Here is a 14,634-nt window from a genome sequence, read left to right on the forward strand (position 1 = left end):
TGTTCCATGTGCACTAGAAAAAAAAGTATATTTTGCAGCAGTTGGGTGGAGAGTTCTGTATAAGTCAATGAGGTCAAGTTGGTTGATTGTTGTAATTAGGTCTTCCGTGTCTCTATTGAGCTTCTTACTGGATGTCCTGTCCTTCTCCGAAAGTGGTGTGTTGAAGTCTCCTACTATAAATGTGGAGGTGTCTATCTCACTTTTCAGTTCTGTTAAAATTTGATTTATGTATCTTGCAGCCCTGTCATTGGGTGCATAAATATTTAATATGGCTATGTCTTCCTGATCAATTGTCCCTTTTATCATTATATAGTGTCCTTCTTTATCCTTTGTGGTGGATTTAAGTCTAAAGTCTATTTTATCAGAAATTAATATTGGTACTCCTCTCCTTTTTTGCTTATTGTTTGCTTGATATATTTTTTTCCATCCTTTGAGTTTTAGTTTGTTTGTGTCTCTAAGTCTAAGGTGTGTCTCTTGTAGGCAGCATATAGATGGATCGTGTTTCTTTATCCAGTCCGTGACTCTCTGTCTCTTTATTGATGCATTTAGTCCATTTACATTCAGCATAATTATAGATAAATAAGTTTTTAGTGCTGTCATTTTGATGCCTTTTCATGTGTGTTGTTGGCCATTTCATTTTTCCACATACTTTTTTGTGCTGAGATGTTTTTCTTAGTAGGTTGTGAGATCCTCATTTTCATAGTGTTTAACTTTATGTTAGTTGAGTCGTTACGTTTTTCTTGGCTTTTTTCTTGAGTTATGGAATTTATATTCCTTTTTGTGGTTACCTTATTATTTACCCCTATTTTTCTAAGTAAAAACCTAACTTGTATCGTTCTATATCGCCTTGTATCCCTCTCCATCTGGCAGTTCAATGCCTCCTATATTTAGTCCCTCTTTTTGATTATTGTGATTGTTTATCTATTGATTTCCATGATTCCCTGTTTTGTGTATTATTTTGTTTATTTATTTATTTTTTAGAATTAATCTTAATTTGTTTGTTTTTGTGCTTTCCCTATTTGAGTTGCGTTGATATCAGGACGTTCTGTTTTGTGACCTTGTATGGTGCTGGTACCTGATATTATTGGTCATCAGGCCAAACAATCTCCTTTAACATTTCTTGCAGTCTTGGTTTAGTTTTTGCAAATTCTCTAAACTTGTGTTTATCTGTAAATATCTTAATTTTTCCTTCATATTTCAGAGAGAGTTTTGCTGGATATATGATCCTTGGTTGGCAGTTTTTCTCCTTCAGTGCTCTGTATACGTCGTCCCATTCCCTTCTTGCCTGCATGGTTTCTGCTGAGTAGTCTGAACTTATTCTTATTGATTCTCCCTTGAAGGAAACCTTTCTTTTCTCCTTGGCTGCTTTTAAAATTTTCTGTTTGTCTTTGGTTTTGGCAAGTTTGATGATAATATGTCTTGGTGTTTTTCTTTTTGGATCAATCTTAAATGGGGTTCGATGAGCATCTTGGATAGATATCCTTTCGTCTTTCATGATGTCAGGGAAGTTTTGTGTCAGGAGTTCTTCAACTATTTTCTCTGTGTTTTCTGTCCCCCCTCCCTGTTCTGGGACTCTGATCACTCGCAAGTTATCCTTCTTGATAGAGTCCCACATGATTCTTAGGGTTTCTTCATTTTTTAAAATTCTTTTATCTGATTTTTTTCCAGCTATGTTGGTGTTGATTCCCTGATCCTCCAGATGTCCCAGTCTGCATTCTAATTGCTCGAGTCTGCTCCTCTGACTTCCTATTGCGTTGTCTAATTCTGTAATTTTATTGTTAATCTTTTGGATTTCTACATGCTGTCTCTCTATGGATTCTTGCAACTTCTTAATTTTTCCACTATGTTCTTGAATAATCTTTTTGAGTTCTTCAACGGTTTTGTCAGTGTGTTCCTTGGCTTTTTCTGCAGTTAGCCTAATTTCATTTGTGATGTCTTTAAGCATTCTGTAAATTAGTTTTTTATATTCTGTATCTGCTAATTCCAGGATTGTATCTTCATTTGGGAAAGATTTTGATTCTTTTGTTTGGGGGGTTGGAGAAGCTGTCATGGTCTGTTTCTTTATGTGGTTTGATATGGACTGCTGTCTCCGAGCCATCACTGGGAAACTAGTTTTTCCAGGTAATCAGCTGGTACGCTGGCTCCTGGTTCTGAAAACGATCGCTGTCTGCCCGTATTTGTTCGTTCTCCGTCTCTAAGTCTGTGTTTGTTGTTCAGAGTTCGTAGATTGTTATGTATGTGATCGATTCACTTGTTTTTCCGAGTCTTTGTTGCAAGAGGGATCCACGGTAGCATCCACCTAGCTCGCCATCTTGGCCCCCCCCCTCGCTCACAGGCTTTTAAGACCCCAGATGATACTAACCAAAGTAGAATGTAGAATATTTTCTTTATAAACTCTGTTATGCCAATTGAACTAGATGTTCCCTGAGACCATGGTCCCCACAGCCCTCAGCCCACCATCCCTCAGGGAGTTTTGGTGTGCCTATGGAGCTACCATGGCCCTGCCTTGTACAGGCTGTGCTGGCTTCCCCAGTATTGTGTACTGTCTTATCCTTCACCAAAGTTACTGCTTATCTATTGTCTATTAAGTGTTTTTCCATCCCCACTGTTCCCCACCCTCATAGCCAAAAGAGATTGTTTCTCTTTGTATGTAAACCTTTTCATGAGTTTTTACAGTAGTGGTCTCATACAATATTTGTCCTTTTGTGATTGACTTATTTTACTCAGCATAATGTCCTCCAGATGTATCCATGTTATGTGATGCTTCACAGATTTATCGTTCTTTAGCATTGCACACATGATAGCAATACACCATTGTGTGTATGTACCATGGTTTATTTATCCATTTATCTGTTGATGGGCATCTAGGTGGTTTCCATCTTTTTGCTCTTGTGAACAATGCTGCAGTAAACATGGGTGTACATATATCTATTCATGTGACGACTCTTAATTCTCTAGGATACATTCCTAGGAGTGGGATTGCTGGATCATATGGTATTTCTATTTCTAGCTTTCTAAGGAAGTGCCATATCATTTTCCAAAATGGTTGTATCATTTTGTATTCCCACCAGCAGTGCATAAGAGTTCCGATCTCCCTGCAGCCTCTCCAACATTTGTAATTTTCTGTTTTATTGATTCGTGCCAGTAATGCTGGGGTGAGATGGTACCTCATTGTGGCTTTGATTTACATTTCTCTGATGGCTAGAGATCGTGAGCATTTCCTCATGTGTCTGTTGGTTGCCTGAATGTCTTCTTTGGTGAAGTGTCTATTCTTATCCTTTGCCCACTTTTTAATTGAGTTATTCGTCTTTTTGTTGGAAAGGTGTTGAATTTTCTTGTAGATTTTAGAGATTAGACCTTTGTCTGATTTGTAATAGCCAAAGTTTTTTTCGCAGTCTGTAGGTTCTCTTTTGGTGAAGTCTTTTGATGAGCATAAGTTTTTAATTTTTAGAAGATCCCAGTTATCTAGCTTATCCTCTGGAGCTTGTGTGTTGGTGGTGGTGATTTTATTCTGTTAATGCTGTGTATTAGGGCCTCTGGCATTGGTCCTATTTTTTCTTCTATGAACATCATAGTTTTTGGCTTTATATTGTCTTTGATCCATTTTGAGTTAGTTTTTGTATATGGTGTGAAATATGGGTCCTGTTTCATTTCTTTGCAGATGGACATCCAGTTTTGCCAGCACCATTTGTTAAAAAGACTGCCTGTCCCCCGTTTGATGGACTTTGTGGCCTCGTAGAAGATCAGGTGGCCATAGGTGGTTGGATTTACATCTGGGTTCTCAATTCTGTTCCATTGGTCAATGTATCTGTTGTTGTACCAGTACCAGGCTGTTTTGACTACCGTAGCTGTATAGTAGGTTCTCAGGTCAGGTAGTGTGAGTCCTCCTACTTTATTCTTCTTCTTCAGTAGTGCTTTACTTATCCGGGGCCTCTTCCCTTTCCATATAAATTATTGATAAGTTTTTCCATCTCTTTGAAGAATGCTGTAGGTATTTGGATCGGTATTGCATTGTATTTGTAAATTGCTTTGGGAAAAATTGTCATTTTCACAATGTTGAGTCTACCCATCCAGGAGCATGGTATGTTTTTCCGTTTATGTAGATCTCTTTTGGTTTCTTGCATTAGTGTTTTGTAGTTTTCTTTGTATTGGTCTTTTACATCCCTGGTTAGATTTATTCCTAAGTATTTTATTTTAGTGGCTAATATAGGGTCGCTATGAGTCGGAATCAACTCGACGGCGCTGGGAGCTGGGTGGGATTATAAATGGTATTGTTTTTGTGATTTCCTTTTCACCGTTCTCTTTATTGGTGTATAGGAATCCAACTGATTTTTGTATGTTTATTTTGTATCTTGCTTCTCTGCTGAATATTTCTACTAGGTCCAGTAGTTTTCTTGTGGAATCTTTGGGTCTCCTGTGTATAGTATAATATCATCTGCAAATAGGGACAGTTTAACTTCTTCATCACCAATTTGGTTGCCCTTTATTTCTTTTTCTTGCCTTATTGCTATAACCAAGACTTCCACAACAGTGTTAAATAGGTGTGGTGATAAAGGGCATTCTTGTCTTGTTCCTGTTCTCAAGGGGGATGTTTTCAGTCTCTCTCCATTAGGAATGATGTTGGCTGTTAGTTTTACATAGATGCCCTTTACTATGCTGAGAAATTTCCATTCTATACCTATTTTACTGAGAGTTTTTATCAGGAATGTGTGTTGGACTTTGTTAAATGCCTTTTCTGTGTTGGTTGAGATGATCGTGTGACTATTTTCTTTCCTTTTATTTATGTAGTGGATTATGTTGATTGATTTTCAAAGGTTGAAACATCCTTGCATACCATTGATATGAATTCTACTTGGTCATAGTGTATAATTTTTTTAATATGATGCTGAATTCTATTGGCTAGAATTTTGTTGAGAATTTTTGCATCTATATTCATGAGAGATATTGGTCTGTAATTTTTTTTGTGTGTGTATGGCATCTTTGCCTGGTTTTAGTATCAGGGCTATGCTGGCTTCATAGAATGAATTTGGAAGTATTGGTTCCTTTTCTATGTTCTGAAATAGTTTGAATAGTACTGGTGTAAACTCTTCTCTGAATGTTTGGTAGATTTCTCCAGTGAAGCCATCTGGGCCAGGGCTTTTTTTGGTTGGGAGTTTTTTTTTTTTATATTATTATTACCTTTTCAATCACTTCTCTTGTTATGGGTCTGTTCAGATTTTCAGCATCATTTTGTGTTAGTTTGGGTAGTGTGTCTCTAGAAATTTGTCCAATTCCTTTAGGTTTTCAAATTTGTTAGAGTATAGTTTTTCATAATACTCTGTTATGATCCTTTTTATTTCAGTTGGGTCTGTTGTAATGTCCCCCATTTCATTTCTTATTTGGGTTATTTACATTCTCTCCTGTTTTCCTTTTGTCAGTTTGGCCAGTGGTTTTGTCAATTTTGTTGATCCTTTCAAAGAACCCACTTTTGGTTTTGTTGATCCTTTCTGTTGTTTTTCTCTTCTCTATTTCATTAATTTCTGCTCTGATCTTTGTTATAGCCTGTCTTCTGGTGGCTGTGGGCTTCTTTTGCTGTTCCCTTTCTATTTGTTCAAGTGGTGCAACTAATGTTTTGATTTTGTCCCTTTCTTCTGTTTTGATGTGTGCATTTAGCGCTATAAATTGACCTCTGAGGATGGCCTTTACTGTGTCCCAAAGGTTTTGGTATGCTGTGTTTTCATTCTCATTTGATTCTAGGAACTTTTTGATTCCATCTTTGATTTCTCCTATTACCCAGTGGTTTTTAAGCAGGGTGTTATTAAGTTTCCATGTAACTGATTTTTTTTCCCTTATTCTTCCTGTTGTTAATTTCTACTTTGATAGCATTGTGGTCAGAGAAGATATGTTTTATTATCTCAGTGTTTTGGATTTTGTGGAGGGTTGCTCTGTGGCCTAAGATGTGGTCTATTCTGGAGAATGTTCTACGTGTGTTGGAAAAGAATGTGTACTTTGCAGCTATTGGGTGGAGTGTTCTATATATGTCTATGAGGTCAAGATGGCTGATTGTACTCTTTAGCTCTTCTGTATCTTGTTGAGTTTTCTAGATGTTCTGTCCTTTACTGAGAGTGGTGTGTTGAAGTTTCCTACTATTATTGTGGAACTGTCAGTTTCTGTTTTTAGTGCTGTTAGAGTTTGTTTTATGTATTTTGGAGCCTTGTCATTTGGTGCGTAAATGTTTATTATGGTTAAGTCTTCATGATGGATTGTCCCTTTTATCATTATATATTGCCCTTCTTTGTCTTTTATGGTGGATTTTGTTTTAAAGTCTACCTTATCTGAGATATTTTTTTTTTCATAGTATTGTCACTCCTACTCTTTTTTGGTAGTTATTTGCTTGATATATTTTTTTTCCATTCTTTGATTTTTAATAAGTTTACGTCTTTGTTTCTAAGGTGTGTCTCTTGTAGACAGCATATTGATGGATCCTATTTTTTTTAATCCATTCTGTCACTCTGCGTCTCTCTATGGGTGCATTTAGGCCATTTACATTCAGCGTTATTATTGATAGGTGTGAGTTTACTGCTTTCATTTTGTAGTGCTAATATTTTCTTTGTTCCTCTTACTCTCCTTTGCTGAGTTCCTTTTGTTTGTGGGTTTCTTTTTCATTTCTTCTGTTTTTATTGAGAGACTTTATGTTTTTCTTCTTTATTTTGGTGAGTAAGCTTGTTAACTTTCTTTGTGGTCACTTTGAAACTTACCCTTATCTTCCTAGGTTTGAACCAGTCTATTATTACTTGGTATCTTTTTTTTTTTTTTTTTTATCACCTTGCCTTCCTCTCCATTAGAAAGTTCTACACCTATACCATTTATTCCCTCATTTATTGTTCTGATGTTGTTGTCATTTACAGATTAACCTCTCTGGTTCCCTGTCGTAACTGCTATTTGGTTTTAGATAGTCCTTGAGAGTTCATTTCCTAAGTTGGTGTCTGGCTGGTACAATCTTGGCTCCTAGATTCAGGCTGTGGTTTGATGTTGTTTGTTCTCACACTGAAGGACTCCCTTTAATAATTCTTGTAAGTTTGGTTTTTACATACCCCCTGAGTTTCTGTTTTTCTGGAAATTTCCTAATTTTACCATCATATTTGAATGAAAGTTTTGCAGGATATATTATGCTTGGTTGGCAGTTTTTTTCTCTCAAGGCTTTATATATGTTATCCCTTTGGTTTCTTGCCTGCATAGTTTCTGCCAAATAATCAGAGCTTAGTCTTATTGTTTCTCCTCTGTATGTGACTCTTTGTTTTTCTTGAGCTGATTGCAGGATTTTTTCTGTTTCTTTGGTTTTAGCAAGTGTGATTATGGTATGCCTTAGTGTTTTTCTTTTGGGGTCTATCCTATATGGGGTTCATTGAGCTTCTTGGATGGTCAGCTTCTCATCATTCATGATATTAGGGAAGTTTTCTGTCAGCAATTCTTCAATGATCCTCTGTGTTTTCCATTTTCTCTCCCTGTTCTGGAACTCTGATCTCTAATAAGTTTTTGCTTTTGATCGTATCCCACATAATTCTCAGGGTTTCTTCATTTTTCTTTGTTCTTTTTTCTGATTTTTCCTCAAACAGTCGTATCCAAGTGTTTGTCTTCAATTTCACTGATTTTGTCTTCCATTGTTTCAAACTTGCTCCGCAGCCCTTTTATGATACTGTCCATTTCTGAAATCTTGTTTATCTTTTGGATTTCTAATTGTTGTTTTTGTATGATTCCTAGTTGTGAGTTTATTTCAGCATTTTGTTCCTATATTTTCTGAATTGTTCCATTTTTCTGTACATATTTTCCATGAATTTGTCTGCCTTTTCCATAAATTTGTCTATTTCTTCCTCATTTTTGTCTGCTTTTCACTTCAGCTCTTGGATTGCTCTGAATATTAGAGATTTGAATTCCCTTGTCAGGTAGTTCTAGTGCCTTTTCTTCTACTGGAAAGTCATCTGGTGTTTTATTTTGGACACCTACTGGAACCATCCTGTCCTTTAAAAAAAAAAAATATATATATATATATATGTTTTGGTATTGTTTGCTGTCTTCAGGACATTCAGTAGTTATTTTATTCATTTCTTGATTGTAGATTTGTTTGTTTCATCCTGCCTTTTTGTTTTATTTGGTTATGTCTGAGCAGATGGGCTGTGTATTCTTTGTTGTTTGCACATCTATGGTCACAATACTTTTCACCTCCTTGTCTGATGGGCAGAGCCAGTCAATCAGCCATGGTGCAGCAGGACAGGTCCAGCTGAAGGGGAGGGGCTGGGATGGGTTGTTTGTGGCACGGAGTAGGGCCTATAGGGCAGGCTAGGAATCAGTGCTGGGCAGGTTCCAGTAGGCCGTGCTTGTGCTGCTCAGGTGTGTGATGTTCAGTGCATGGTGCAGGTAGGCAAGAAAGAGTGGGGAGGTTATGATGTGTGGAGCTAATAGGGATATAGGAAAGAGGAGAGAGAGGACAGAGAAACAGGAGCTAAAAACAAACAAGCAAAGAAAAAGAAAAAAAAGCACTAAGGAGCTTGCCATTAGAGTAGAGAGAAAAGAAACTGAGAAATGGAGAAAAGCAAAAAGGAAAAAAAGAAGGAAAAGAAAAAGGGAAATAGGAAGAAAAAAATAACTAGATAAAAATTTGGAAGAGAAAAAAAGAAAAGCCCCCAGGAGTCCTAGAGTCCCACTGGTGGGCCTCCTAAGACTGGGCAAGTCACTCCCAGAGTGCACAGTATAGCCTGGCTAGAGGGCATATAGATGTCACACAATACCAGGTATTCAGGAGACAGGAAAAGAAGATAAGTGTAGAGAGACGAGAACTGAGAAATGAGAAAGACAGAAGGGAAAAAGAGAGAGAAAAGAAATGCCCCAGAGATCTCACCTACGTGGCTGCACAGATTGGGGGAGTGGCTCCTAAACTGTGCAGTTTAGCCCACCTAGATGGGGCTCCCAAGCTGTGAAAAGAAAAAGGAACCAAACCAAAAAAAAAAAAAGAGCAAAGCAAAACGAGGCAAAAAAAAAAAAAAAAAAAGCCCTAGGCCCACCAGTGTGGTATCACAGGCCAGAGGGGTGATTTCCCAGTTAAGCATGACAGCTTCTCAAGAAGAAGCAAAGATGGCACCAGGAGCCAGATGTTCCAGAGAAAGGAGGGGGAGGTGGTAGGAGGCACGGAAGAAACCAAAAGAGACAGAAAGAACCAGCACCAGCTCAGGAGCCCAGCCAGTGTGGGCAGGGTGAATCCAAGCAGCCTGAGGCCAAAGCAGTTGGCTCCCAGGCAAGAGACTGCAGCTGGCAGGAAGCAGAGGAGGCTGAAGAGGGGAAGAGAATGGAGGGGTGGGGAGGATTAGCAAAGTGTATATTGCTTGTTATCGGGTGCTCTGTCTCCTGATGGGAACTTCATGTAGCTGCTTTCCCGTACTCCCTGTCCACTGATCTCCGATGTGGGTGGGGCGAATCCAAGCGGCAGGGATGCTGCACTTCCCAGCCAGCCGAGCCACCGCAGCCAGCCAGGAAGCTCAGAGGTAGAGCAGCGGGGAGAGGATGGGGGGTGGGAAAGCGTGTATCACTTGTTACTGGGGGCTCTGTTTCCTCCTGGGTGTTCCGCAGAGCTGCTTATCTGTGCTCCCTGTCTGCCAATCCCTGACAGGAGTCCAAGATGGCAGATCCATTCTGCTTTAGCGATCAGGCCCTCCACAGGTATCTCTCCTTGCGCTCTGTCCCCTGTCAGTTTCTTATTCCATTCCATGCTTGGCTGAGTTCTTTATCTCTTTATTTGACATGTCAGGTTCCAGGAATGATGTTTGTCTCTGTTTTACTTAGTTTTTCCGGTCTTTGCTGTAAAGGGACGGCGCGTGGTGCTTCTGTCTATGGTGCCACGTTGGCCCGAAGTCTCTTCCGATGGTTATGTTTTTAATACTCATCTCTCTCTCTTCTTCTTTCCCAACACCCCTGTCTCCATCCTGGGAAATGGACACATTTTCCTTTCCATCCAGGGAGGAGAGATAGGGCCTGTGTTTCTAAACAGTAACCGAAAAGCCAAACCAGTTGCTGTCTGGTCAGTTCCGATTCATGGTGATACCATGTGTGTCAGAGTAGGACTGTGCTCCATAGAGTTTTCTGTGGTTGATTTTTTGGAATTAGATTGCCAGGCTTTTCTTCTGTGGAAGCCTCCCATTGCCAGCGTTCAGTTAGCAGCCTGGCATGTTAACCATTTGTCCACCCAGGGACTCCTTCTAAACACTAAGACCTCCCTATATTTTAGGTTGGGGATATGCAGGGTTGCTAATGGTTTGGCCTTAGGCTAAGGGATCTTCAACTTTTCCCAATGAAGCATCTCACCAAAGGTTCAGTACCAGATCTGAGGGGCCTGTTGTTTAAAGCCTGAGGCCTGATTCAGGGAGTTGTCCACAGCGGGTCTGCTGTCAGCTTGGTGCTCCTGGAGTGAGGGTAAGACTGCCATGAGGGGTACTGTTTGAGTGCCTGAGAGATGTGATAAATTGAGACTTCCCCAACTGACCTCTTAGTCTTCATGTGTGTGAGCACTTGGCATGCTTGCACTGGAGCCCTTTCACATTGACTACCCAGTTAATGGCTGAGTGGCCAAATATCAGTCCTGCCTGAACCCACATCCTCAGTGGCTCTTGGAAGACACCTCTCTGCAATGCCCAAGCATTTGTAAACTGGAGAGGAACCCTAGATATCCTGAGAAAGAGTGCCATACATGTTCTTTCAGGCCAAATGCAGAAATCCAGGTGACCCCTATCTGGGAGAGTCGGAAGGGGCACTTCCAGTGCAATTAAAGTATATTCTGAATCCCAGAGCTTGTATTCAAATCCTGCCTTCACACTTACCAGCTGTGTAAGTTGTAATCTTGGGCAAGTCACTTCATGTCTCTGAGCCTTAATTCTCTCATCTTAAAGTGAGACCCTAGTACCTATTACATTCAGTGGTTGGGAGGACATAGTCACCTCTTACATGCGCAGCAATGATGACAGTATCTGGCACATAGTATATGTGTGATGTATGATGTTGTTCTTGCTGCATTTTTGTTGTTGCTGTTGCTCTTATTATGATGATCAAGAAGTCTTCAGAGGATGTTTCAGGAATATCTAAGCCTCTCTTGAGTCTGAAGAAGAGATTTGGTCTCTGAGTTTCCACTCATCTACCTATTCCCAGCCGTTATTTGGGGGCCTTAATCTCCTCTGGAGCCCCTGGGTAGTGCAAATGGTAAACAACATGCTCAGCTGTCAACCAAAAGGTGGGAGGTTCAGGTCCACCCTGAAAAGCCTTGGAAGAAAGACCTGGGAATCTACATGTGAAAATTCAGTCACTGAAAACCCTGTGGAGCACAGTTTTATTCTGACACACATAGGATCACCATGAGTCAAAGTTGACGCAATGGCAACTGAAAGAAGACTCTGCTCTCCTCTAGGTCTCACTTTAGGATTGGTCTGGGATCAAGGCATCTGTTTATCTTTCTTTTTTCTTTTTCAAATTTGACAATATAGAGTCACCATGAGTAGGAATTGACTCGACAGCAGTGGGAGAGAGAGGGTATCCAACTGGACCGTAAATTCTAAGGTATGTTTTTAAATGGATGCAAAAGGTCTTTTTCTTCCCCTAAGTTTTCCTTGCCCTGTTTTAGCCAGTCTGCCATGACTACACTATTTAGTGTCTGAGGCCATTCTGTTTATCTCTGCCTAGTATCCTGCTCTCAATACCATGAGAAGAGATTGCAAATGGCTCTGAGGGCTGGGATTTCAGGCATTGTCAGTATAGAATTGAGACCTGACTTCTGCCCATAGACTTTCAAAGCTAGAATAACGGGAAGGGAGCATGCTCTTACGCTCAGTGAAGTCTTACTCAGAAATGATTACTTTATAATATTTCAACTCCATTTCTCATGTGTTCTCATTGACCTTCTTGTTGTTATGCTAGGTTCAGTCAACACTGTTGATGGTTTACTCTGGGATAAAATGTTATGCTTTCATGTACAATAAATTCCCCAGTTCTCTTATTTCTATTACTTGGGAAAATGCCCCAGGTTTCCAGTTATTCAATTAATGGAGCGAAGGAAGAAGACATTCTACAGAATGCTAGTAATGGGCTGAAGAAGTAAATTACTAAGAAGAGATTTCATATTTTTTATCTTGTCCCAGAAAACTATCTTGTTCAGATTCCAAAAGTCACTTATTTTAATCTGTCTCGAGATTCCATTTTTAAAAATAGATACCATTCTAGAATTATAGACAAAGAGTGCGAAAACAAAAGGAATTTTGATATTACTGAATTACATGTATTCAAGAAAGTGACAATGGGCATCTTATTTATTTCTACAACAATGGCAACTGGGTGCCTTTGGCTTGCTGGGAACAACTCTGCTTGATTTTTAGCTCTAGTTTGTCATGGGCAAAGAGCTGGGTATATGAAAAGCTGCAATAACTTTAACATGTAATCATCCTGGCAGATTACCAAAGTGCCTTGTTCTTCCAAAAACAGTTGGATAACTTTTTTTCTAGGGGAACTGTGACCTCAGCACCAAGGCCAGAAGAGTAAAGACTTGGATAGAAGAAAACATCGTATGGAGCATGAAACAGCTTGAGAGCCACCAACTACTTCATTTGGATAAAATGAAAATTTAAACTGCAAAGAGACCAAAAAAAAAAAAAAAACTAGACATATTTGGATAGCATTAAGCTTGATGCAAAATAAATTTTGATTTGTGACTCAGAAACTCCCTCAAGTCTGTTGTAGTTTTAGCCTATAAAAACATCCAAGAAAACAACAACATATTCTAATTGAAGAGGGAAAATAGTTATATATGTTTATGAAGGAATTTTGACCTAGAGATTTGATCGTATATAAAGAAGCAAGTAATCTCACTAATAGTAAAACAAAGGACAAAGAATTTGGGATCTCAAGATCTTGGACTGTAATAGAGTCAGATCTTACCATAGTTCCTGAAATATAGTTTCCTGTTTAAATAAAGAAAGAGTGAAGAAAATGACTCCAGAGTGCCAGCCAGGGCAGGAGCTGGAAGGCATTGATTAGTTATGGAGTTCCTGGGTGGTGTAAGTGGCTAACTGCTCAGCTGCTAATTGGAAGATTGAAAGTTCGGATTCACCCAGAGGCTGCTTGGAAGAAAGGCTTGGTGATCTGCTTCTGAAAAATCAGCCATTGAAAACCCTATGGAGCATAGCTCTACATGGGGTCGCCATGAATCAGAGTCAACTTGATGCAACTGGTTATTGGTTTTAATTAGTTATGTAGATTTCTCTGAAGATTTCGCTCGGTTACATACTGCAAGGCAAATTACCTAAATTTTTAATCTTTCTTATCTGTTTCCAAAGTCTTCTCTTTCCTATCATGCTGTTTAAGGAGGTCTTCTACATTCCTACCTTGATGGCCTCTTTCCTTTACCACCTGGAGTCCCATCGTCTCAATTCTCACTGGCCTTCCCCCTTTTTTTCCAGAGCCATTTAGCCCTGTCCCAGTTTCACCCTCCAAATGGGCAGCCCCACATTCTTTTCTGTGTGAAGAAGACCAAAGACCCTCCAAAAAACAGCAAAAAACCAAATTTGTTCCCGTCGAGTCGATTCTGACTCATAGCAACCCTATAGGACGAGTAGAGCTGCTTCATAGGGTTTCCAAGGAGCGCCTGGTGGATCTGAACTGCTGACCTTTTGGTTAGCAGCCAAATGCTTAACGACTGTACCGCCAGGACCCCAAAGACCCCCCAGTTACTGTAAAACATTCCCCACTTTCCTTTTCTATAACTTAATGTAGTGAAGATTCTGGGCTACTTCTCTGAGTCATAGACCAGGGATGTTTCCATGTTTTACTTCTCACCGTTCCTGTGTCAGCCCTTCCTCTGCAGTATACACTCTCGAGAGTTAGCTTTTGACACCTTGAAAATGCTGAGTGTTTGTTGCTCCTGGAACTCCCTGGTTTAGTGAAGGTTGCTGGGATTGACAGCTAGACAAAAAAACCAAACCCATTGCCATCAAGTCGATTCTGACTCATAGCAACCTTATAGGACAGAGTAGAGCTGCCCCATAAAGTTGCCAAGGCTGCAAATCTTAACGCAAGCAGACTGCCACATCTTTCTCCCACAGAGAGGATTGTGAGTTTGAACCACTGATTTTTTATTTTAATTTTTTATTTTGCTTCAAGTGGAAGTTTACAAATCAAGTCAGTCTGTCATATAAAAATTTATATACACCTTGGTATATACTCCTAGTTGCTCTCCCCCTAATGAGACAGCACACTCCTCTCCACCCTGCATTCCCGTGTCCATTCAGACAGCTTTTGTCCCCCTCTGCCTTCTCATCTCCCCTCCAGACAAGAGCTGCCACATAGTCTCATGTGTCTACTTGAGCCAAGAAACTCACTCCTCACCAGTAGCATTTTCTATCCTATGGTCCCATCCAATCCCTGTCAGAAGAGTTGGCTTTGGGAATGGTTCCAGTCTTGGACTAACAGAAGGTCTGGGAACATGACCTCCAGGGTCCTCCTAGTCTCAGTCAGACCATTAAGTCTGGTCTTTTTACGAGAATTTGAGGTCTGCATCCCACTGCTCTCCTCCTCCTTCAGGGGTTCTCTGTTGTGTTCCCTGACAGGGCAGGCATCAGTTGTAGCTGG

Source organism: Loxodonta africana, chromosome 6 (assembly GCF_030014295.1).
Source record: "Loxodonta africana isolate mLoxAfr1 chromosome 6, mLoxAfr1.hap2, whole genome shotgun sequence".
In the NCBI taxonomy this organism is placed as follows: Eukaryota; Metazoa; Chordata; class Mammalia; order Proboscidea; family Elephantidae; genus Loxodonta; species Loxodonta africana.